Raw genomic sequence first — 23,177 nt, forward strand, 5'->3', positions numbered from 1 at the left:
GAATCTACATGAGTTTTACTCACAAAGCCCAGCTGACAGACTTAATTTGGACCGCAGGAGGTTGAACTAATGGTTTGTTGTCCCTCCCCCTTCTGCACCATCTCTCTCAGTTGCCTTTGATTTTTAAAATTTAACTAAATCTTTTAGCACATCAGTCAGGTATTTCAGAACCATGGACTGTGTTTACAGTCCTCTCAACTTGACTAAGTAGATTGTGTTTCACAAATTTTGTCACTTTATTTGCTCACTAATTTTTGTCAAGTTACTGAGAAGCAAATAAAAAAAATTTACTAGATAGCACTTCAGTAACCCACTTCTCTATATCTATCTTTGTTTTCATGTTATGATAATTAATTGTTTAATTCCATGATTTGGTTTCTGTCTCTCAGATGGTTTGGTTTTTTGAATAGTGATGCTATTGTTTCACACCTCAGTGACTCAAATAATGATGTTCTTTTGTTTCACACCTCAGGGGTTCTCACTAAGGTATTTTTTCTAACAGGCCAGGTCAAAGGTCCATAGAGTTCTAAATCCAAGATGCCACCTCTTCTTACATGTAAAACTTTTGTTACCTGTGACAATATATTTATCAAGTTTTCCTATTTCTTACACATTTTACAGGAGAGAATTACATATTCGATCCCAATCTTGTAAGAGCGTGATTGGAGGGATTTCTTCAGACATGATCTTAAAAATCATTGCATTCATAGCATCAATAGTGTTTTATTGGAACAGTAATAGACTTCTAAATCCAAGATACCACTTCTTCTTACATGTAAAACCTTTGTTACCTTAAGGAGGAACAGCACTTTTTGTTGGATCATTTGGAATTGGTAGCATTGCACCTACAAGGCATCTGTAGGCAGTAGCATCCAGTATCACTCAATAGACTGTGCCACTGCAACAAGCTACTAGAGAGGCTGTGCACTTTCTTCTAGTGAAAAAAACTGCATTTTTCATTATGTGTATACAAAATATTTACTATCTAAAAATGTCTAGTCCTGGAACTTAGTTAATATTTGCCCTCAATAAAAATAAAGAAATCAGGCATTTAATTTATTCCTTGAACAAAAAAAAAAAAAAAATTAAATACACATAGGATATAACAATAAATACATCTTTGCACACACACAAAAAAAAATCCCACTTTCCTGACCATCATCTGAAATATCAAATTCCCAGAAGAACAAATTATTGGTTACCCTACTGTTACTATTAATTTTGAAAAATAACATGATACCTGACCTTAAAATATGGTAGATGAATATAAATTCCTTTTTCAAGATAAGACATTATTTTTCACAAGGATTAAAATGATTATTCAGTTGTTCAAGGACAAAACATCACAGAATCACAGAATCACAGAAATTCTAGGTTGGAAGAGACCTTTAAGATCATCGAGTCCAACCCATGTTCTAACACCTCAACTAGATCATGGCACCAAGTGCCACATCCAGTCTTTTTTTAAACTCTTCGAGGGATGGCGACTCTACCACCTCCCTGGGTAGGTGATTCCAGTATTTGACCACTCTTTCTGTAAAATACTTCCTCCTTAATTCTAGCCTGTATCTCCCTTGACGCAGCTTGAGACTGTGTCCTCTTGTTCTGTCTGTTGTTGCCTGGAAAAAGAGACCAACCCCCAGCTCACCACAGCCACCCTTCAGGAAGCTGAAGAGAGTGATAAGGTCACCCCTGAGTCTCCTTTTCTCCAGGCTGAACAACCCCAGCTCCCTCAGTCGTTCTTCATATGGCTTGTGTTCCAAGCCTTTCACCAGCCTCGTTGCTCTCCTTTGGACACGCTCAAGCATCTCAACATCCCTCCTAAAGTGAGGGGCCCAGAACTGGACGCAATACTCCAGGTGAGGCCTCACCAGTGCTGAGTACAGGGGAAGAATGACCTCCCTGCTCCTGCTGGCCACACCGTTCCTGATACTGGCCAGGATGCCACTGGCCTGTATGGCCCCCAGGCACACTGCTGGCTCGTGTCCAGCCGACTGTCAACCAGCACCCCCAGGTCCCTTTCCACCTGAGCACTGTCCAGCCACACCGTTCCTAGCTTATATCGTTGCAGGGGGTTATTGTAGCCAAAGTGCAGGACTCGGCACTTGGACTTATTGAACTTCATCCCATTAGATTCTGCCCATCCATCCAACCATTCCAAGTCCCTCTGCAAAGCCCTCTGTCCCTCTAACAGATCAACACACGTTCCCAGCTTAGTGTCATCTGCAAATTTGCTAATAAAGGACTCTAAGCCCTCATCCATGTCATCAATAAAAATATTAAACAGAACTGGCTCCAGCATAGATCCCTGAGGGACACCACTGGTGACTGGTCACCAGCTGGATGCAGCACCATTCACCACCACCCTCTGGCCTGGCCATGCAGCCAGTTCTGAACCCAGCAAAGAGTGCTCCTGTCCAAGCCACGGGCTGCCAGCTTGTCTAGGAGTATGCTGTGGGAGACAGTGTCAAAGGCCTTGCTGAAATCCATGTAAACAACATCTACAGCCTTCCCTGCATCCACTAGGCAGGTTACCTGGTCATAAAAGGTGACCAGGTTGGTCAAACATGACCTACCCCTCCTAAATCCATGCTGGCTGGGTCTGATACCCTGGCCATCTTGTAAATTTTGCGTTAGGCTGACTGGTCTATAATTACCAGGATCTTCCTTTGCACCTTTTTTGTGAATGGGTATCACATTGGCCAGCTTCCAGTCATCCGGAACCTCACCAGTGAGCCAGGACTGTTGGTAAATGATGGAGAGTGGCTTTGCAAGCTCATTTGCCAGCTCTCTCATTACTCTGGGGTGGATCCCGTCTGGTCCCATAGATTTATGAACATCTAAGCATTTCAGTAGTTCTATGACTGCCTCCTCTTGGATAATGGGGGGACCATTCTGCTTCCTGTCACCATCAACCAGCCCAGGCGGGCAGGTGTCTTGAGGGCAAGTCATCTTCCCACTAAAAACTGAGGCAAAATAGGCATTAAGCACTTCTGCCTTTTCCTCATCTTCAGATACTAAGTTCCCTCCTTTGTCCAATAAAGAACAAAGGTTGGTCTTACCTTTCCTTCGACCATTAATATATTTGTAAAAACATTTTTTATTATCCTTTACAGAAGTTGCCATTCTAAGTTCAAACTGAGCTTTGGCCTCCCTAATTTTTTTCCTGCATGCTCTAGCAGCCTTCTTGAATACTTCCTTAGAGACCTGACCCTTCTACCAACGCTGATACATCCTCTTTTTATTTTAAGTTCCTCCAAAACCTCCTTGCCCAGCCAGGCTGGACGTTTACCCCGTTGACTGCTCTTTCAGCACACAGGGATGGTCTGTTCCTGTGCCCTCAAGATCTCTGTTTTGAGGTATGCCCACCCTTCCTGAACTCCTTTGTTCTTTAGGACTGCTTCCCAAGGGACGCTCTGAATAAGTCTCCTAAACAGGCCAAAGTCTGCCCTCCGGAAGTCCAATGCAACAGTTTTACTGGTGCTCTTCCTGACTTCACTAAATATTGAGAACTCTATTATTTCGTGATCACTCTGCCCCAAGCGACCTCCAACCACCACATCTCCCACCAGCCCATCTCTGTTTGCAAACAGCAGATCTAACATAGTCCCTCCCCTGGTGGGTTCACCCACCAGCTGCAACAAAAAGTTGTCCTCCATACATTCTAAGAATTTCTTGGACTGCCTCTTTAATGCTGTATTAAGTTCCCAGCAGATGACTGGTAGGTTGAAGTCACCCACAAGAACAAGGACAAGGACAAGGACAAGGACAAGAACAAGAACAAGAACAAGAACAAGAACAAGAACAAGAACAAGAACATACTGCAAAATGAAAACTTTGCAACTGCAGGCACTCTTTAAACCAGCTTGGAGATAGGCTGAAAGGTGAGGAATTTATTTTCATGTAAATTCGGTGCTTGCATTTCAGGCAGAAACATCCCTTCCTCCTTGCAACATTATTTTTGAAACTAGATTAAATCGTTCATCAAGTTTTTTTTTCTCAAAGCACTAGGCATTCCAAAATGGAAGTGCTGTCTCCAGTACACTGTGAAACTAAATTTTGTTTGATGAACTCATAAAGTAACAAGTTTGACACACTCTTCCAAATTTTATCAAGTCATCATTTACAGGGGTTCAGAGTCACAGCCTATATAAAAACTCTCAAGAGACCCTTCCTGTCCTAACTGCTCAGCACAAATGCTCTTCATTCTCACAAAATTCCACACTGCTCAGTTCCACTATGCAATTTGCTTTCTTGTAGTCTAACTGGGCCCAGAGAATGGTGGAGTTACGTCCAGATGATGGCCAGTCACAAGCGGTGCTCTGCAGGGCTCGGTGCTGGGGCCTGTCCTGTTCAGTATCTTCACTGACAAACCAGGGGATCAAGTGAACCCTTAGTCACTTTGCACCAAGATGTGCAGAACTGTTGATCTGCTGGAGGGCAAGAAGACTCTGCAGAGAGATCTGAACAGGCTGGATCAATGGGCTCAGGTCAATGGTCTGAGGTTCAACAAGGCCCAGTGCTGGATCCTGCCCTTGTGTCACAACAACCCGGGCAGTGCTAGAGGCTTGGGGAAGAGTCACTGGAAAGCTGCCCAGTGGAAAAGGACCTGGGGGTGCTGGTTGGCAGCAGCTGAACATGAGCCAGGGTGTGCCCAGGTCGCCAAGAAGGCCAGTGGCATCCTGGCCTGGATCAGCAACAGCGTGGCCAGCAGGACAGTCTACCCTGTACTGGGCACTGGTGAGGCCACACCTCAAATCCTGTGTTCTGTTTGGGCCCCTCACTACACAAGGACATTGAGGGGCTGGAGTGTGTCCAGAGAAGGGCAATGGAGCTGGTGAAGGATGTGACACACAAGTCTTATGAGAAAAAGCTGAGGGTGCTGGGGTTGTTTAGCCTGGAATACAGGAGGCTCAGGGGAGGCCTTATCTCTCTCTACAACCACCTGAAGGGAGGCTGTAGCCATGTGGTGGCCAGTCTCTTCTCCCAAAACACAAACGGCAGGACAAGAGGATATAGATTCAAGCTGTGCCAGGAGAGGTTGAGGTTGGACATCCGAATACCTTAGAAGTGTTCAAAAGTCAAGATTTTTTGTTACTCACTTGTCACCTCTACTGATTTACAAACCTCCACTACATGCCATCACAATCCTTTCCTCAAAATCAAGACTCCTTGGAACAGAAGCAGCTACACTTTTGTGAGGGTTGGATGAGTGGACAGTGGGGTAGATTGAAAACTAGGTGACTGGCAGATCCCAGAAGGTCATGATCAGTGGCACAGGGTATATTTGGAGGCCTGTCATTAGTGTTGTCCCCCAAAACTCAATATTGGGTCCAGTACTGTTTAATTTGTCCATCAATGACTTGGATGAAGGGACAGAGGCCTCCTCAGCAAATTAGTAACACAAAGCTAGGAGGAGTGGCTGATACCCCAGAGGGCTGTGCCATGCTTCAGAAGGACCTCAACAGGGTGGAGAAATGGACAAAGAACCTTCTGAAGTTTAACCAAGGTACACACAGGTTCTGGCATGGGAAGGATAACACCCTGTACCAGCACAAACTGGGGGTCGACCTGCTGCAAAGCAGCTCTGCAAAGAAGGACCTGGTGATCCTGGTGGACAACAAGCTGTCCATGAGCCAGCAGTCCCCTTGTGGCCAAGAAAGGGATCCTGGGATACACTAGGAAGATAGCATCACTAACAGGTCAAGGAAGGTGATCCTACTCCTCTATTCAACCCCAATGGGGCCACAATTGGTGTTCCATGTCCAGTTCTGGGCTCCTCAGTAGAATACATGGATCTCCTGCAGTGAATATAGCGGAAGGTAACAAAGACAATTGAGGGACTGGAGCACTTCTCTTACAAGGACAGATTTGGGCCTGTTTAGCCTCAGGAAGAGACAAGTAAGAAACAACCCCACCAATATGTGCACATATCTAAAGAGTGGTGCCAAGAGGATGGAGCCAGGCTCTCGTCCGTCGTTCTAAGCAGTAGCACATAAGGCAACTGGCAGAAACTGATGCACAGGAAGCTCCACCGGAACAAGAGGAAGAGCTTTACTGTGCAGGTGACTGCACACTGGAACAGATTGTCCAGAGAGGTTGTGGAGTCTCCCCCACTGGAGAGAGAGTGGGGGAGAACTCAAGAACCATCTGGGCACAATTCTTTGCTCTGGGATGACTCTCTTTAAGCACAGATTTGACCAGGTGACCCACTCTGGTCCCTTCCAACTTGACCGTTCTGAGATTCTGTGATTATGTAAAACAACACCGTTGGGATCCAGACTGGCCGCTTCATTTTACGGCAGACGAAGCGGGACTTCACACCTCTGGTCCCTCCCTGGCCGCTGCCCGGTGACGGGAGCGCGCCCGCCGGTCCCGCTCGCGACGCGCGCAACGGCCGCCGGGCGGCGAACGCGGGCGCAGTACGCGCTACCATGGCCCTCCCCGCCTGCGCTTTCTACGGCGAAGATGAAGATCCCGATGACGATGACGATCCCGATCCCGCTGCTGCTCCACCCGGCGGCGGAAGTGGAACGACGCGGAGGGCGCTAACTCATTCCGATATCACACCGCCGAAGTGGCGCTTTTGTCGCCAGGCTTTTCCCACCCGCCTGCCCCGCGCCCCCTCGCACCACTCCGCACGGCCGGCAGCGCAGCCACCACCATCCCTCTCCTTCCCTAACTCCCACCCTCTCCTTCCGGGCCTCCACGGCGCCTCCTTCCCCGGCTTCCGGGCCGGCTCCGCCTCCTCCTTCCCCTGCCGGGACATATTTTGCCGAGCGGGGGCGCTGGCGGGCCCGGCAGTAGTAGCCGTCGCTGCCGCCATCGTTGCAGGACGGTTTCAGTCTTCTCAGCTCCCCAACATGGCAGCAGCGGCGGGAGGCAGCCGCGCATCTCGCAGGCCGGCGCTGCTGACCCCTCGCGGCAACGGGGACCGCACCGTGTTCCTCTTCGACCGGCGCCGGGAGCAGGCGGACCCGGACGAGAAAGTGCTCAGCTACGGCAAGGACAACTACCGCGCTTTCCGCAGCGCCGTCTGCCAGGTACGCGGCAGGGCGGGCGCGTCGGTGGCGTTGTTTCACGAGTGAGCGTCCGTCCCTGAGGCGCTGGGGCTGGGGGGCGGCTGGGGCGGGGCGGGGGTGTCACAGCCTACTCGGGGGCCGCCGCGCCCGCCGCCTGCCCGCCAGCTTTGTTGCCGGGATAGGTGGGCGGCCATGGCGGAGAGCCCGCGGCCGCCCCGTCGCCGTCGCCTTTCTCCCGCAGCCCGAGAGGCCGGTGCGGGGCGGCGGCGGGAGCAGCCCCTGGCGGCGGGCGGGAAGGCAGCGGGCGGCCCCCCAGCGCCCCCGCGCGGGGAGCGGCGGCGGCGGGCGCGGTGCCGCGCTCCGGAGGGCGTTTGTAGCTGACGCGGTGCTTGGTGCCCGGTCACAGCGCCGGCTCGGGGGTCTCGCAGGTCGCTTCCAACCGAGATGGTTCTGTGGCTCTGTTTCTGTTGTCCAAAGTATCGGCGATGAGCGCCGTTTCCCGTCTGCAGCCGTGGCTGCCATTTAAATACCGTGTCTGGCGGCGCCTTTGCTCTGTCGCGTGTCCTTTCGGTTCTTTTTCTCTGTCGTAACGCGAAACGAAACTTACTCCGTCTTCACAGCTCGGGAAGGTGGAGATTGTTTTCCGCGTACGGGCTGTTCCCAGTAGTTTGCTGGCGCTGCCAGTAGGCATCGCCCGTTTCTGTCATGGTTTCGTTTTCTGAGCGAGTGGTGAATGCCATAAACCTCTTAGCTGCCTGCATGTTTCACCATGTGAAATGCGCAGGAAAATCAGCTCTGAATTTCTGTACTAATTTAGTCTGATAAAAAATTTAATTTTAGTTTCTTTATCCAGTATAATTTGCACTTCGTTTTCTAGCATGTAAATTCTATTTTTTACATATAGATTGGATTATAATAAATATCCGGTTTACATTTTAATAAATATAATTATTTCTAAATTTTATAAAAATGTATCGATTATTTATGAGCAGTATAAATACTACCAAGTATCACTTTTCTATGTAATATAACTATATCATGATTAAATATATAATTAATATAATTATATGTGATGATAATTATATAGAAGATACAGGCAAAATATTTATTGAGGAAAAAATAACTAAATAAGTAGTGTATAAATTGTTCTATGTCTAGACAGTGTTTCTTGTAATGGCTTCCTACTGTGATGGAAGCTTTGAGTTTCCAGTGTCAGCAGAGACAGCTGTCATTTGTGATTGCAGAGTTCTGTGTCCAAAATGGCATCGCCATGGCAGAGGCATCTTCCCTAGAAGTGTCCACAAAAGGAGTGGAGGTGGCACTTTGTGATATGATATGGTTTAGAGAGTATGAAGTCTTGGAAGACTGGGAAGTCTTTTCCAGCCTTTTTGATTCTGTACTCATAAATAAAGGGGCTGTGGAGTGTTTTGCTTTGTCTGATCCGTGCCCGATAAAGACATGAATGCACTACAGTGTAACATTCTGGAAAGCTAGACTTTGGGGTGGGTTCATGACCTTCCAAGGGTTTGTATCTCCTGTGAGTAATTCATGAGTGTTACATAATTTTCTTCTAGAATTGTCTTAATAGATACAACTACGCCTAGCAGATGGGCTCAAGAATACTAAGTATTTTCAGTAGTTGAGGCGAATATGTACCTGATGAACCCACCCCTCTTTTAATTTTGTATTTTATCGACGAGCTGAGTTTACCACTAATTTACAATTTGTTATAGAACGGAGTCTGTCTTTTCTGGGCTTTTTTACATATAGCCCACTCCACTGGAGTCACACTCCAGTGACTTAATGTTTCCATACGTCCACATGGTGTTCAGTTCACAGAGCTTTTGGCATATTCGCAGTTTTATTAAGAACTAAGCCATCATCACCAGCTGTGACACATCTTGGGTACAAACAGCTTTGGGGATTTTTTTACCAGAGAAATGTTTTGATGTTTTGAAGTTGGTACCTTAATGCTGTTAGGCAGACTTCTTGCATGGGCAGCCAAGCGTGTGAGAAGCCTGATGCTGCAAAGCAGACCTTGCTGAGTTTGAATGTGCTGCCTGTGAAAGTACAATTTTCAAGTATAGTTTTTTTACTATGTTTAATATTACAAGCCTTGTCACCAGTCCTGGTGGCTGTTTTGCGTATTAAGGGTAACAGTCTGTGCTCTTACAAACTTATGCAGCAAGAACCTCAGCTGATTATTCTCTTAGAGAAAGACCTTCTCCAATAATGTGTTTACTGTTATGAATAGGAACGAGGCCAAACTTTCTCTGGAGAAAGAGGTTCTCGTTTATTAAAACAGCTGCAAGGAACAGAGTACCCAGGATAAGCCCAGGCACCCACACAGCGAGCCAAAACCAGAACAGTGCGCTAACCCCAAGTGCACTGGGTTCTCCCCACAAAACAAGTCTCCAAAAAAAGAACCCCGACCCAACCGAACATCCCCCATTTATAGCCCCCTTTGAGTCCAGGATTGGTCCGTTTTGGATCCGCATGGTGATTGGTCCATTTCCAGGCTTCTCATTGGTCTTTAACGCCGTTCATTCTGGACCAATCGTTTCTGCAGGGCTTCAAATGATTGGTCAGATCTTCCATCCAATCCGTCTTCAACCTCGCCTTACCCCGCCAGACCGCCCTTCCACCAAACCCTGGAGCCTTGTCCTAGAACATTCTAATCAGCCCTCCCCTTAACATAATACAATTAATATAACATAATTAATACAATATAATTGAACTATACCCTAATTTAACGTAACTTAACTTTTACCTATAACATTTGCCATCGGTGAGTGTGGTCAGAGATGCCTCTGTCACTGCTACTTTCAGTGTAATGACTCTTTGCACTTTGCAACTGTCATCATCTGATATGTGGGGCATCTGACTCTAAAAAAGGGCTGAGACAGGTGGATTGGCATGACCTCTAAATGTTGGTACAGTGAAAACTGGGCAGGCAGAGGGTTGGGATGTTTGCTACCTCATGTCTCCCACACCAACAATATACAAGTTCTAGGACTTCTGGAAGAACATTTTAGCTTCTCAGTTCTCCAAGAGCTTTGTAAATTGTGTTTCTCTGAGTGTTGCACTCCAAAGTTCTCCATTTCTGGCATCTTGAAAGTTGCAACTAATTACTTTTAGGAGAAAGTGATGAATGGGTTCACTGGCTTGGGACAGACTTTCCTAGGTTCGTGGTGCTGAAAAGAGCAGGGAAGTAATGAAAGCTCAGGAAGAATGATTCTTTTGTTAAGCGGATTTTGAGTTAGTTCATACTAAGTTGAAGTGGAATGTTGTAGTCACTTTTAGACAATTCAAGCTGTTAGGCACTGTCAGACTGCTTGATTGGGCAGATACCAAGTATGCAGCAATGTTGTTTCCACAGGTCTCCTGTCTGGTGGCTCAGCCTCAGTACAGGCTCAGCTTTCAATGGACTTTGGCAATTTGTCATGCAGCTGAATGATGTGAGTGCAGCAGCAAAGGCACTCCCATGTGGTCATGGATGACAAGGATGCCAGAAATATTAAGGTCTTGGAACTGTGTATGTTGTGAACATCTTCCTGTGGCACAAGAGGATTCTTCTGGGTAGATCTGAATGTATAGGAGTCTTTAAGGTGAATAAGGGGGTTCAGTGCTGTGTGTTGCTTCTTCTTGGCAGTACAGTTTCTTGTGCTCCTTATTGTTGTCTTCTGTTAGGTCTGTACCCTACTGCTTGTCCTGATCTTTAGAGTATAATTCAAAAATACTTAGTAGCAGTAAGCAAAATGTAGCTAAACCGTTGGCAGCTAATCTGAGATTCCTTGCTCACCTTATCCAGGTGCACAGTGGAACTGGAACACTTCAGTTTGTTGCTGAGATGGCAGAAATCCTTCAGTCACTTAGAGAGGCCATGCTCCTTTGATAGCAGAAAGGTGTCTGTGCTGAAAACTGCACAGACGTTTAGCTACGTATGGAGGGATTTTTAAGAGGATTTGAGGTGAACTACCAGTCTGAAGACAGTTAATGGTACTAAGATTAGGGTAACTATTTGTATAGGATCCAAAGTCATTGGTGAATGCTTCCTTAGTTCTTCTGAAGCTTCTCTTCATTGTTGTGATCTCCTTGTGTAAAAGAAAGAAAGCATAGATCTGTAATCTATGTAAAAAGTAAATATCTGTAATTAAATACTCAACAAATATCACAATAAACCAATGTTTTTTGCTTTTAGTCTTTTGTCGAGATTCCCATTGTATCCTAACCTGCTTACTATTTAAATAGATATTTAAATAGATTTTGCCAATCCACCCAAATAAATTCCAATGTCTCAGTGAGCCAAGAAGCAGAAAAGGATATTTATTAAGATGGTGCATGGAAAATAAGCATAAGTGTAATATCAAATCAAGACAAGAAATAAGTGAAAATTTTGGTGAATATTTGCTTACAATGCGCAATAAATAAAGTATAATCAAATTATTTGCAATCAAAGAATAAATATTAGGAACTTCTGCAAGTTTGTATCACCAAAGCATCATTCTGATAAATGTTTAATAGAGATATGTCCATTAATGATAAAATCAGTCCATCTTGCAATAATTGTATTTTTGTATTTTAAGCCCTATGTTTGTTTAGCAATTTTAGCAATTCTGTGTAACCAGAAACTAAGAATATATGTATTTTAAACATGCTAGGCATACACAAAGCAAGTTTCTCTTTGATTTTTAAAGACACTGCTAGAAATACTGTAAGATGCAGCAATGCTGTAATTTTTTTTCCAACACTGTCACACTGTATTTCAGGCATCACTGAAATTGTTATTGATGTTTTGATGGGAAGAAGGATGCAGTTTGCCTACCTTTGTGCATTTGGGTACAGCCTTATGTGCATCAGTTGATTTGGAAAGCTGAGTGGCTTGTAGGTTCCTGGTCAAATTCAAGTGTTGGCAACACAGTCAGATGAAGAGTACCTGCAGTCTTTAGGATTAGTTATCCAGGTGCAGTTGTTAGATGTGACGAAATATTTTTTGGTTTTGAAGAGTGGTTTGTGAATTCTTGTTCCTTTAACAAGTGGTGCCATACAAACTATTTTGGTAGGAGAAGCTGGCATGAAGTTAATGTTCAAGTTTTGGCTGATAGCTGCACTGAGTATTTGTGATTGTGATTTTAGATGTGGTAGTTTGTGAAGATCTTGTGGAAGTTACTGTCTAGACTCAGACTAAGTCTAGTAACATGCTCTTTGTAGAAATTCTGGGGTCCCAAGCTTCTTTCTGCTTGCTAAAAGTTGCAAATCTTGAAAAGATGTCTGAGTTAATGCATTATTCTGGACAAATACACTTGTGACTTCTGTAGAGATGTTGTGTCATACCATTTGCCTCTTTTCTTTTTTTCTCTTTTTCCATCAAAATTGTGATAAAACTTTAAGGCATCTCAAAAACCTATTCTATTACTGGATCTTGTGATACATAGCAATGTTCTAGGTGTTTCTGTTAAACTCTTAGTTCTTAACTTCTTAACATCTTCTATTGATTACTTTTCGTAAATATTTAGAGGTGTATCAACTGAACTTCTGAAAGTAGTGAAGCTTTTAAGTATGACAGAGGACAAGGACTTTGAAGTTCTGCAAATGTTATCCTCTGTAATTTGTTCTTTAGATGGAGATGGTGCTGTCAATAAAGGATGGTTGGAAAATATTTTTAGAGCGTTAGTGTTCATCGCAGGTTTTTGTCTGCAGATAGTCTCTAAAAACCATTTGACCAGAATACACAGGCTCCTGTGTATTTCTGTAATATATAATTTTTTGATTTTAGCTCTAAGAAATGTTTAGAAATAATTTCTACCTTTATTTTTAATTTTAGCTGCTTTTCTAGAGACTTTTGGATTCCTCTTAGTTAGTGTCCAAATATATTATATAAAAGTTTGTGTTGTGCCATTAGGGAAGCTTATTGAGATTATGATTAGAGATGACTGTTATCATCCTGCCCTGCTACCATGAGTGCTTAGTCCCAGGTCCTCACTAAGACATCCTCAGCAAGTTGTCATTGTGTTGAGAACTGTCCTGACAGTGGATTGGAAAAGTTTATTTGATTAGCATTTTTATGAGGCATGTACAGTTCTCTTTTACTTCTGACAAGGTCTCCACTTAATCTTTTTATATTTTAGTTTTCATATCTGCTACTTCTATTAATTGCCTTAATATTACATAGTTGTATGAATAGTTGAGAGAGATGATACAAAAGACAGTTCTTGGCTTGAAAATCTGGGATTTGAGAATGAAAAAGTTTCCCGTAAATGAGTACTGTCATTTCATCGATTTGTTGATGTAAGAGATTTCTCTCCATTTGGACTGATAAATGTTCATTAAGTGGGCTAATTAACTGATAAATGCATGTCTTTCAGATGATAATTTGGTAAATAGCATGGGATATTCAGGTAATCAGTGCAAAATTAGAGAAGGCTACAGCCTTCTCAGTGTTTGGGTGTGGCTCTTAGCTTCATTTTTTCAGATTCCTGGACGAGTTTTTGTAAAGCAGCTGCTGGATCAATTTGAAATACTTTAAAAGCTATATTGCCTTTTGCCATGTTGGGTAGCTAAGTGTATAACTATGAAGGAGAGCATTGAAAATGACGTTATCAAATTTCTTTATGTTTAACTAATACAGTTCAGGTTCCACTTTAGAGGTTTGCATTGGCAGTACAGTTCTAATAGTCAGAAAAAATACTTCTTGGATGTGGAAGGTGACTCCATGGATGTTATGTCTCTGTTATCCTTTGGCTGCATCACTAAGGCCTGCAGCCATTTATTCTCATTATTCTCATGTGCTGTCTGCCTGGATTGGTTATGGTCAGAGGATGCAGAATTTTAAGGGTACAGAAGTTGCATATTGTAGGGAACAACTGTTTGTGTTGGAAAGGTTTGGATTCCAAGAGGTTAAACATCTTTTCTGAAGATACTGTAGTCTTGGCTTCACTGTTCTACCTTTGTCATGTTGGAGAGTGTTCTGTTCCTTCAGTTTTAAAAGTCACCACCAGGAGGACCGGAGGAAGCAGGGCAATGACTCTGTCCTTACAGCAGGTTATTTCTCCTTCACCTACTGCCTCAGGCCTCTTCATGTGACTGCTAGCTGCGGTGGTGCACACACTAAGTTAAATATTTACTCTTTGAACACCTTTTCCAAGGCAGTTAGCAAATCCAGAGGCAAAATCTATGTTGACTTCATGTTGAGTGTTTTAATTGGCTCAGTAGGCAGGTAAGACTTGCTGTGTGTGTAGATCAAGTAGCAGTAAAACTTTTGAGCTTTTGTGCTCATATGTGAAAGAGAAAAGAAACAGAAGTGTAAGCTGCTGAGGAGTTATCTATGGTTTGAGGTTTGTTTTGAGGTTTGTTGGGGGTTTTTTGATTTAGGAAGAAAACCTGTGACTGAAGCTGGTACACAAACTGAACCGTGCTTCTTGATTCAGACTTAAAGGTTAAAGATACCACAGTTCGTTCATGCTTTCATGTGTCATACCTGTAAAGTGCTCTGCTGAAAGCTTCTTGGGCATGTGACATTGTCTCAAACTCCTTTAGCATTATATAAATCTCATGTCATAAACATCTACCAGCAGATTGAGAACTATTAACTTTATTTATCATTAAACATAGGTGATGCTCCAGACTGATCCTCCAGTTACAAGGAGGGCATTTTTCTTGTTTGTACAGGCAGCTTTTTTTGCATCTGTATCATTCCATGGGTTTAAGGATTGATATCCTGCTGTGTGCAAAACAGGCTAAACTCAGGGGGTTTTGTTTTTCTTAATTTAACTTATTGCCTGTTAATACAAACTTCTGATGATTGATTGTGGGGGAAATTAATCACTTAGAGAAGTGATGCATTTCCTTCCCGTTTTCCAAACTCATCTTCTGTCATACACCATTCTTTTCCCATTCGTAGTTTAATTTATCCTTGTTTTCCCAATGCACATCTCATGGTCAATCCCAATTCCTTTAGGCAACAGGTGGTGTGAGACATCAGGGCATGTGCAGGACTTTATTCTGCTGCTCGTGCTGTTGGTTTTCCTGCTATGATGAATTGCCATAGGTCTCAGTTCCATGGGAGTAGGAGGACAGAGAGAGGAGATTCTGTGCCCTGATGTGGGTCCTCCATGGGCCTCAGCACCTTTGGGACCCTCCTTGCTCTGGTATGGAGAACATCCTTTCAGCGGGTCTGTCCTGGGCAATGTCTCCTGATGCATCTCCTCTGTTGCTTCTCTTTTGTCTCTTCTATGTCTTCCCTCACAAGTTGGAGCAGAAGCACCATGCGCCCTTCTGGTGGAAATTTGGGGGAGGAGTGGGTTATTTGCATGGATTTGAGAGCTATCTGCAACTGGCTATGGCTGTCACAGGGCAATTGATTGTCTCTTCTCACACTGGTCACCCCTACAGCTCTCTGACATCAAAGCCCGGCAGCGTACGCTCAGCACGCTTCCAAGTGTGGTTTAGCAACTCATTTGGTTTTCAGTCAACAGCTATGGTTGTTTTCCCAGAATATTAAAATTTTGGATTGTTGACATAATTTCTACTTTTTAGGCTTTTGCTGTAATTTTTCTCTTCTCTATGTATGTAACAGTTCATCTTTGTACTATTTTAACTCTTGCATTTGCATGTAGTGATAATATGTAAGCAACAGTTTAGAGTTCCTTGCCTTTTCACGTCTGCCTTTTCTAGCTTGTGGATTTATTTGAAGTTCGTATCTGTTTTTTCCCCAACGTCTCTTCTTTTGTATACAAAAAGATAAAAGCTTTCACTTAGTTGTTTGAACACATTGACTTCCAAACATTCTTTCACTGTGAATGTGCAGAGGCATTTCTGAGCATAGTGATTGTACTCTTGAAGATTTTGGTGACAGCGAAAGCTTCATCATGGTTGTGTGTCTGGATTATCATAGAATAACTCAGATTTATCGCATGAATGTGTTTCTGGGTTGTCTCATAAATCTTATCAAATTGAGTTGTGTACATCTTCAGTACTTACTTGGAAAAGGGCACCATGCTGGGCTGAAAAAGACATAGCAGTGAAACCTGAACTTCTTACCAACAGAAGATACCATGTTATCTCTTACATGGACAAATCTTACTGAGAAATTAAACATTTGACCAAACACTGTCTGTTAGAACTGAATGAAAATTGCCAACTGTACTAGTAAATTGCCCAGTAGGTTCACTTTAATTCAGGAATCACCAGCAGCTTCTCGTTCTGGAAATCAGATCCACATACTGGCACAGCTGTGCAGCTGCTTCACTGCTACCTGGCGTAGTGGGAAGAGACAGGGACTAGGATAACCAAGAATGTAGGAGAGGGGGAGGGAGGAAGTAAAACAAGTAAGTCTGATATAGAAGTGAAGCATTCAAACTGAGTAATCCCCAAAGTTTACAAAGCATATGGCCTGTCAAACTGTGGCATGGACAAGAAGAACAGTAATCTGCAGTCCAGATTGCCAAACTTGGTGTGTGTACCTACCTAGTAGTTTGTGAAGTGGAAAGGACCTGCTGCCAGTGGACACTGAAATGCTGGGTTCACCCAGGAAATTAAAGCATAGCCTGCCAGGCTGTTTGGGTTGGTTTGACTGAGGCTCTCCTGTGGAATGGGGGGGAGGACCAGAAGGGTGACGCTGCCCCTGCTTCCACAGCAGGCTGCTGCCTTGTACCTGCACTAGCTGATCCTAACTTCTTGCTGCCTTAAAGTAAATACTGCACTCTTCATAAGGGTGTGAGAGCAGAAGAGCCTTTGGGAGAGTGAGAAAACAAGGAAGCTGTAGTTATAGCTGGAGGGAAAGATGCTTGCCTGTGCTTTCAAATGTAAAACTCAGCAGTTACTCTGTATTAACCACTGACCTCAAATGGCACTGTAGAATGTTAGCTTTCTAAAATCCATATATTTTAATGCTTAGTTTTCTTGCTCTGAGCAGTTTTATAGTTTTTCCTCTACAGATTTGCTGTGTGGAAGTTTGTGTAATGTGAGAGGTAAAATTGAAGTGATCTGAATTCGGAAGAGTTAAAAAGTATTACCCCAGGTTCTTAAGTCTGAATATCAGTCTCTGTCATCTGCATTAGTTTCACTTGTGCCAAGCACTGTGAGAAGTTCAACATTTTTTTCTTATTTTGCTGATGGATAATAACTAACTTTAATGTGGTCACAGGGAGAAAGTAACTGAAATATGGAAAGTAGGCTCTTAATGAAACCATAAGTAGGGTTTAAAAGTATTTTCATGAGTCTGAGTAATAGGGATTGAAAGAGAGATGTGGGAAATGATGAGGGCAAGCTGCTGCAGAGAATGCTGGAGCTTCCTTCTGGGCAGAATCTGGCTGGAAGTGCATCAAGTACCTGTCTGAATTGTCACTGCAAGACTGACTGGGTTGATGGAGTTTGATGAGACCAGGGTTGATTTTACTTGAGTTTCAAAGACTGGAAAGGCAGGAGAAGGTACAGATATTTATTTTATTATTTTGGGAAAGAGATTAGTGTTGGACATCAGGGTGCAAAAATGAAAGTAAAAGCAGAAGATTTAAATGCATGTAGAAAGCAGGATAAAAAGATAAAAAGTCTAAAGCTACAGTAAACACATTCCAAAAAAGACATCAAAGTGGCAAAGATTGTTTAAGTTCAGAAAAATAAACTTCAGTTTTAACAGTAAAGAATTTTTTCTGAAAGAAATATTTTTTTTTTTAGATGTATGATATAATTGAAGAACAAAGACTTCAATATCCAATGTTAAGAAATATTAGGTTGGTTTGGTGTCTCAGGAGTGCAGTCAAATATGGGACACCCTCTAGATCATAACTATTGTGGTAATTTCACAGTCTTGTTCCTCTGCCCTCAAGTGGGTTATCTATAAGACAGTTCTTCCTCCCTAAAATTCCTGTTGCTCGCTAGAGCATATTTTTATTTTATACAGCCAAAAGACCATACCCTAGTTTGAACAGATTTGGTTAAATTGAGAAAACAAACGATCCTGAATTCCACTGTGTTCTAAGAGATTGTGATTACACATCAGTAGCTTGTGACAAAGTAAATAGACTTTGCCTTTTTTTGTTTTAATGTATCTGAATAGTTTTTGGACTACTTAGTTATCATAACTAAATGACCTTCAATTTTTATAGGCATTTGGCATACCTTCTGATGAAACCTTTGTTATCACCACAACAAATAGGAAGGAAATCACAGAAGGTAACTTCAGTAAGTATCTTAGACGACAAAATAATTACAGTTATTTCTTATATTGATCAAAAAGGTCACATGATAACTGTTTGTGCTCTGTGATGTACAGTAATTAACTGAAAGTACAAATCCTGTAATCATTTGCCAAAAATTGCTTCAAAATCAGTTTCACAAACATGTTTTTGATGAGTTTGTATGATAACAGTTATACTAAGTATCTTCTGTCACAAAGTCTGTAAATGATAGGAAAAAATTATATATATATATATATATATATATATAGCTGTCACTTGAGAAAACTTGCATTCTAAAGCTTGGAAATGTGAAAAGATATTAATTTAAATGTTGTTATTAAATGCTGAACAGGCAGCGCTTAGGACAATACACAGATTACCTGTGGCAACGCTCGTATTTGTTTTGAGAGCAGAGGTTGCCTGATGCATTGCTCTTCAATGTACTTTACATTGCATCTTCCCTGCAGGCGAGCTTGTTGACGATGGAGTTACTTTATATCTGCTGCAGTCAGTTGATCAAATGTTGCTTTTGGCAACCAAGGAGCGAATTGACTTTCTGCCCCACTACGACACACTTGTCAAAAGTGGCATGTACGAGTACTATGCCAGCGAGGGCCAAAATCCTTTGCGTAAGTACCTGCAAAAATAATCTTGTGTAAATGATGTTTATATGAATATAATGTGGTTATGAGCAATTCAACTTAAAATTATAGCTGCTAAAAAAAATAGTCTTAACTGTAAAAGAAAAGTTTACTGTGTTCTTCCTAAAAGATTTTCTTTTTAAAATTACTAAAAGTAGCTACCTAAGAATCCAGATTTATAGTGATACCTTCTCAAATACATGTTCAAGAAGTTTGAGTATTTTAGAAGTAAAATAACTTTAGCCTGAATAATCTTGTGCATGTCATTCAGACAGGTTAGCATTTGTGTTACCAAGTTTTTGTCTCCTGTACTAAACTGTGGACTTTGTGTTTGAATTTAATGAACAGTTTATGTGTGAGCTACTATAGAATATTTTGTGCCCTCCCATCTACAGGTGCTACAGGGCTTAACTGACCAACAAGAGCAAGTATTTCTTTAAAAAGATGCTGCTTTAATCAGTTTTTTTTCGAAGTAGTGCATGAAATATGTAACCACCATTTTGTATTGTTTTACTGAACAGATTACTTTCTGTTCATGGCTTCTTTGAAAATTCTGTCTGTGGCTGTGATTACCTTCCAAGTACTATGTAGTTCACAGGTACAGCAGGTTCAAAATTGCACAGAAAAAAATTCAAAAAAATATCAAGAATCAAGCATTATACCATTCCTGTTGCTTTAAAACAATATAAAAAATGTTTATAAATAGCAGCTGTTATTTTTAAGGACCAGTCTTTCCCCTTTCCTCTCTGTGCACATAATTTGTTCTGTGCCCCAGCAAAGGCACTATTTTGGTTTGGGTTTGGTGGTAGTGTTGAGTCAGTGGTACATCCATCCCTGTGCACAGGAATTGCTGTGTAAGGCCACTGAGAACAAGCATTCTGTGGAGATCTGTGATGTGCACTTTATTCCTGCTAGCAGCCAGTAGTGGACCTGTGGCTTTCCAACACACAGAAACTGACTGGAAAGGCCAAGCTGGGTCTGGTCTGTAGCAACCATACCCTGGTGGAATTTGATTAAATAGGCAAGTGTAAAGTATTGTAAGGACACTAAACCTTAGGAAAAGACCTTTCAGTTGTTAAAGGGTGTGGTTCATGGGACACCGGGGAACACCCTTGGTGATAAAGGAGTAGAAGAGTGCTTGCAATTGCTTAAATGACTTTTCAGAGCACAAGAACTATTGATTTCTATGTGGAAGAAATCGGGTGTAGAAGGCAGGAGAATAGCATGGCAGAATAAAGACCTCCTGGTCAAACTGAAACACAAGAGAGAATTGCACAGCTGGTGGAAGCAAGCTATAGAATAATAGCAAGCTAGAGAATAATGTAGCAATAGTAGCTAGCAAGCAAGCTAGAGGATAATACAGGGATATTGCCTGGCAATATAGAGATGAGATCAGGAACAGCCGGAGCAAATTTGGCAAGGGATGGGAAGAGGGATGATAAGGGTTTTACAGATACATTAGAAAAGGATGACAAAAAAAGTTGCATCCTAAATAAATGAAATGTGAGGTGAGGAGGTCCAGGGGCAGCTGACATGGGGAAGACAGAAGTACTAAACCAATGCCTAACCACTTCTGAATGCTGATGAAGGACCATTGTTCTTTGCTATGGAATAGTAAATATGGATCACATAACTGATGCTCAACTACTCTGCAATGCAGAAAGTTGCAAAAAAGTGCAGAACTGTTTTTGTACTTCGATAACCCCTTGAGGGAAAATGCCATGTGCTTCAGTGTTGCTGTGTTACACTGATACTCAAGAGTTTTCTTTTACATGTCTGAAGTGTGTGGCCAGTGTAAATTGCACTGTAGCATTCTGAAGAACTCTGCAAATTGTAGGAAATAAGGTTTCCTTTTTAAAGAGACTGACTGGAAATGTCTGTTCACTAAAGCTAGTCATGTATTTTTTTCAGATTAAATGCAATTTTCCAGTAAACTTAGGTAGTTTTACTTTAATTAGGTAAGTGCTCCAAACATTAATGGTTAGAAACAACAAATTTGTGCAAACAGTTTGCCTATTTCTGCAGTGTATTGCAACATGGATCTGACAGAAATTTGGTTGTATTTACCATTCACTGAAATCCTTCAACCATTTCTACAATTTTCTTTGTTTTCTATAAAAAAATAACACTGTAGTTTTAAATGTTTCACAAAATTTCAATTTAGTTTTCTTGAGTTAATTCATTCTTCCTTCAATATTTTAACAAGTCAAAGTCTATTTTTAGGTACTTTTGACTCACATATGAATCATAAAAATTAATTTCTAATCATGAACGGGACAAATCTGTCTTTTGTTAAGGAGATGGTTAGTTTATCATTGTTCTTTCTAATAATTGTGATATTGCCATTAAGATATATGAGAGACTTAGTGATAAAACAAATTATAAAGTACATGTAAAAAAGCTGTTTCATTTTTTTAAACAAGATGTTATGTGATTTTGATTGTTCTTACTGGGCTTAGGTCTTGTCTGTGTTTAGGTAATGTGTTTTCCTAATTGTTGAAAGAAACTACTATAAGTGGGTGTCTGTTTCCTGAGCACTAATAGGGTTTTTTTGTCAATTTTTTTAGCATTTGCCCTTGCTGAATTGATTGACAATTCTCTATCAGCTACGTGTCAAAATACTGGCATTCGGAGTATACAGATAAAATTGGTAAGATAAAAATACTTCAGTGTTTTCAGACATAGTTTGCATTATCCTTTTTTTCCCCCCCCTGTTGCTCCTTGTTGATTTGTGCTGTTTGTTTTTACCCCAACAGCTCTTTGATGATTCCCAAGGAAAACCAGCTGTTGCTGTAGTTGATAATGGAAGTGGAATGACTTCTAAACAGCTTAACAACTGGGCTGTGTATAGATTGTCAAAGTTTACAAGACAAGGTGACTTTGAAAGGTTAGCAAGTTCTATATATTTCTACAACAATTAGCAAGCTCTGCAGAGGTCCGTAAAATATGTTCTTAAGGCATAGCTGTATACCAACACTCAGCTAAACCCTGTCATTTTATGATTACATAAATAGACCCATACCTTTTCTGAGTAGGCAATAGAGAAGCTTTATGACACAAAACTGGTCTTCTGTTATTGTGACACACTGAATACTTTTTTGTTCTTGGGACCTTTTCTAAACTGTCTTTTGCTTGCCTGCATACAGTTCGGGGCATGCTCTGTCCTGCAGGGGATTTTTGTTCCATGTTCATCTCTTACCTGAAAACCTTTCAGTAGTGCATTAAATGATACATTCAATATCTGTTAAGCTACTGCAATAACAGATGGTTTTAGTTCAAATTTTCTTTTTTTAATTTAAATTTTAATTCTGTATAATGCATTATAAATTATATCTGGAGATGTCTATTTTTTTATGCAGGCTACACAAAATAAATGTTTTGCATTTAAAAAAGAAAGTGGAGGTTCTATGGTGGGTTTTGCTTTTTATATGAATTAACTTTACAGTTTTGAGTCTGTTCTCAAGAGATGTTCTACCTGCACAGCCAGGCTTAATCCTAGTGTATAAAATTGCACAAAATCAGTTATGTACAGTTTTTGAGCTTTGGTCATATTTTAAATACCTTAAGTCTAGTATCGCAAATGTGAAAATGATAATTACAGTCTCAGTCATAACTAATTTGTCATATGAACAGGTAGTGTAAAAAGTAATACGGCTGTGGGAAGTGATAATATAGCTGGGGGAATTGAAAACATCTCCAAATAGAAAGTCAATGTCTTTTAAGCTTCTGGAGATAAGAGCATAAAAAGTCATTCTGGGTCACTTGTAAAGAAATTCACTGCTTTTTGAAATTGCTGTAGGCAAGTTTAGTAACAGAAATATGTAGTATTCCTAAAATGCAGATTTAAACTGTGGATTACCACTTATGGAAACAGAGGTCTAAATTATAGTAGGATGCCATCTACACCTTATTTTCATTTGGGACTGCTGTGTTATAAAAATAAATATTTTCCTAAACTAGATAAGGCTGCTCAAAGTGACTTAGAAGACATGGAATTTCACTACTGACAGCATATGTTATCTCTCCAAGTCTGCGTTTAATAGTTGGTTAGCACTATTTTCCACTTTGACTTAAAAGTATTTTTATGAAAGGATGCTGTCAGAAAGATCAGGCTTGCTTTTTAAGCCATTTTTAGGTAGTAAGATTTGGTTTGCGAGAAGGGGCAGAAATGTTTTATAAGATGACTTGGGAAAATACTTACTCTGTCATTATCCTTTTAAAAAGAGTACATCAAGAATTTCAGGCACATATGTTTTAAGCTTGCAGTTTTAAAAGGTATAAAGCGAAGGATTTTTTAACAAAATACTAGGAGGAAGAATTTGGTAGAAGCTTTAGAT

The 23,177-nt window shown here is 41.6% G+C and overlaps 1 pseudogene; it reads left to right on the forward strand.

Moving 5' to 3' along the window:
• The first annotated feature begins 6,419 nt into the window (after positions 1-6,419).
• Positions 6,420-23,177, forward strand: part of LOC141728109 (structural maintenance of chromosomes flexible hinge domain-containing protein 1-like) — a 32,203-nt pseudogene continuing 15,445 nt past the window's right edge.

Source organism: Zonotrichia albicollis, unplaced genomic scaffold, assembly GCF_047830755.1.
Source record: "Zonotrichia albicollis isolate bZonAlb1 unplaced genomic scaffold, bZonAlb1.hap1 Scaffold_94, whole genome shotgun sequence".
Lineage (NCBI taxonomy): Eukaryota > Metazoa > Chordata > Aves > Passeriformes > Passerellidae > Zonotrichia > Zonotrichia albicollis.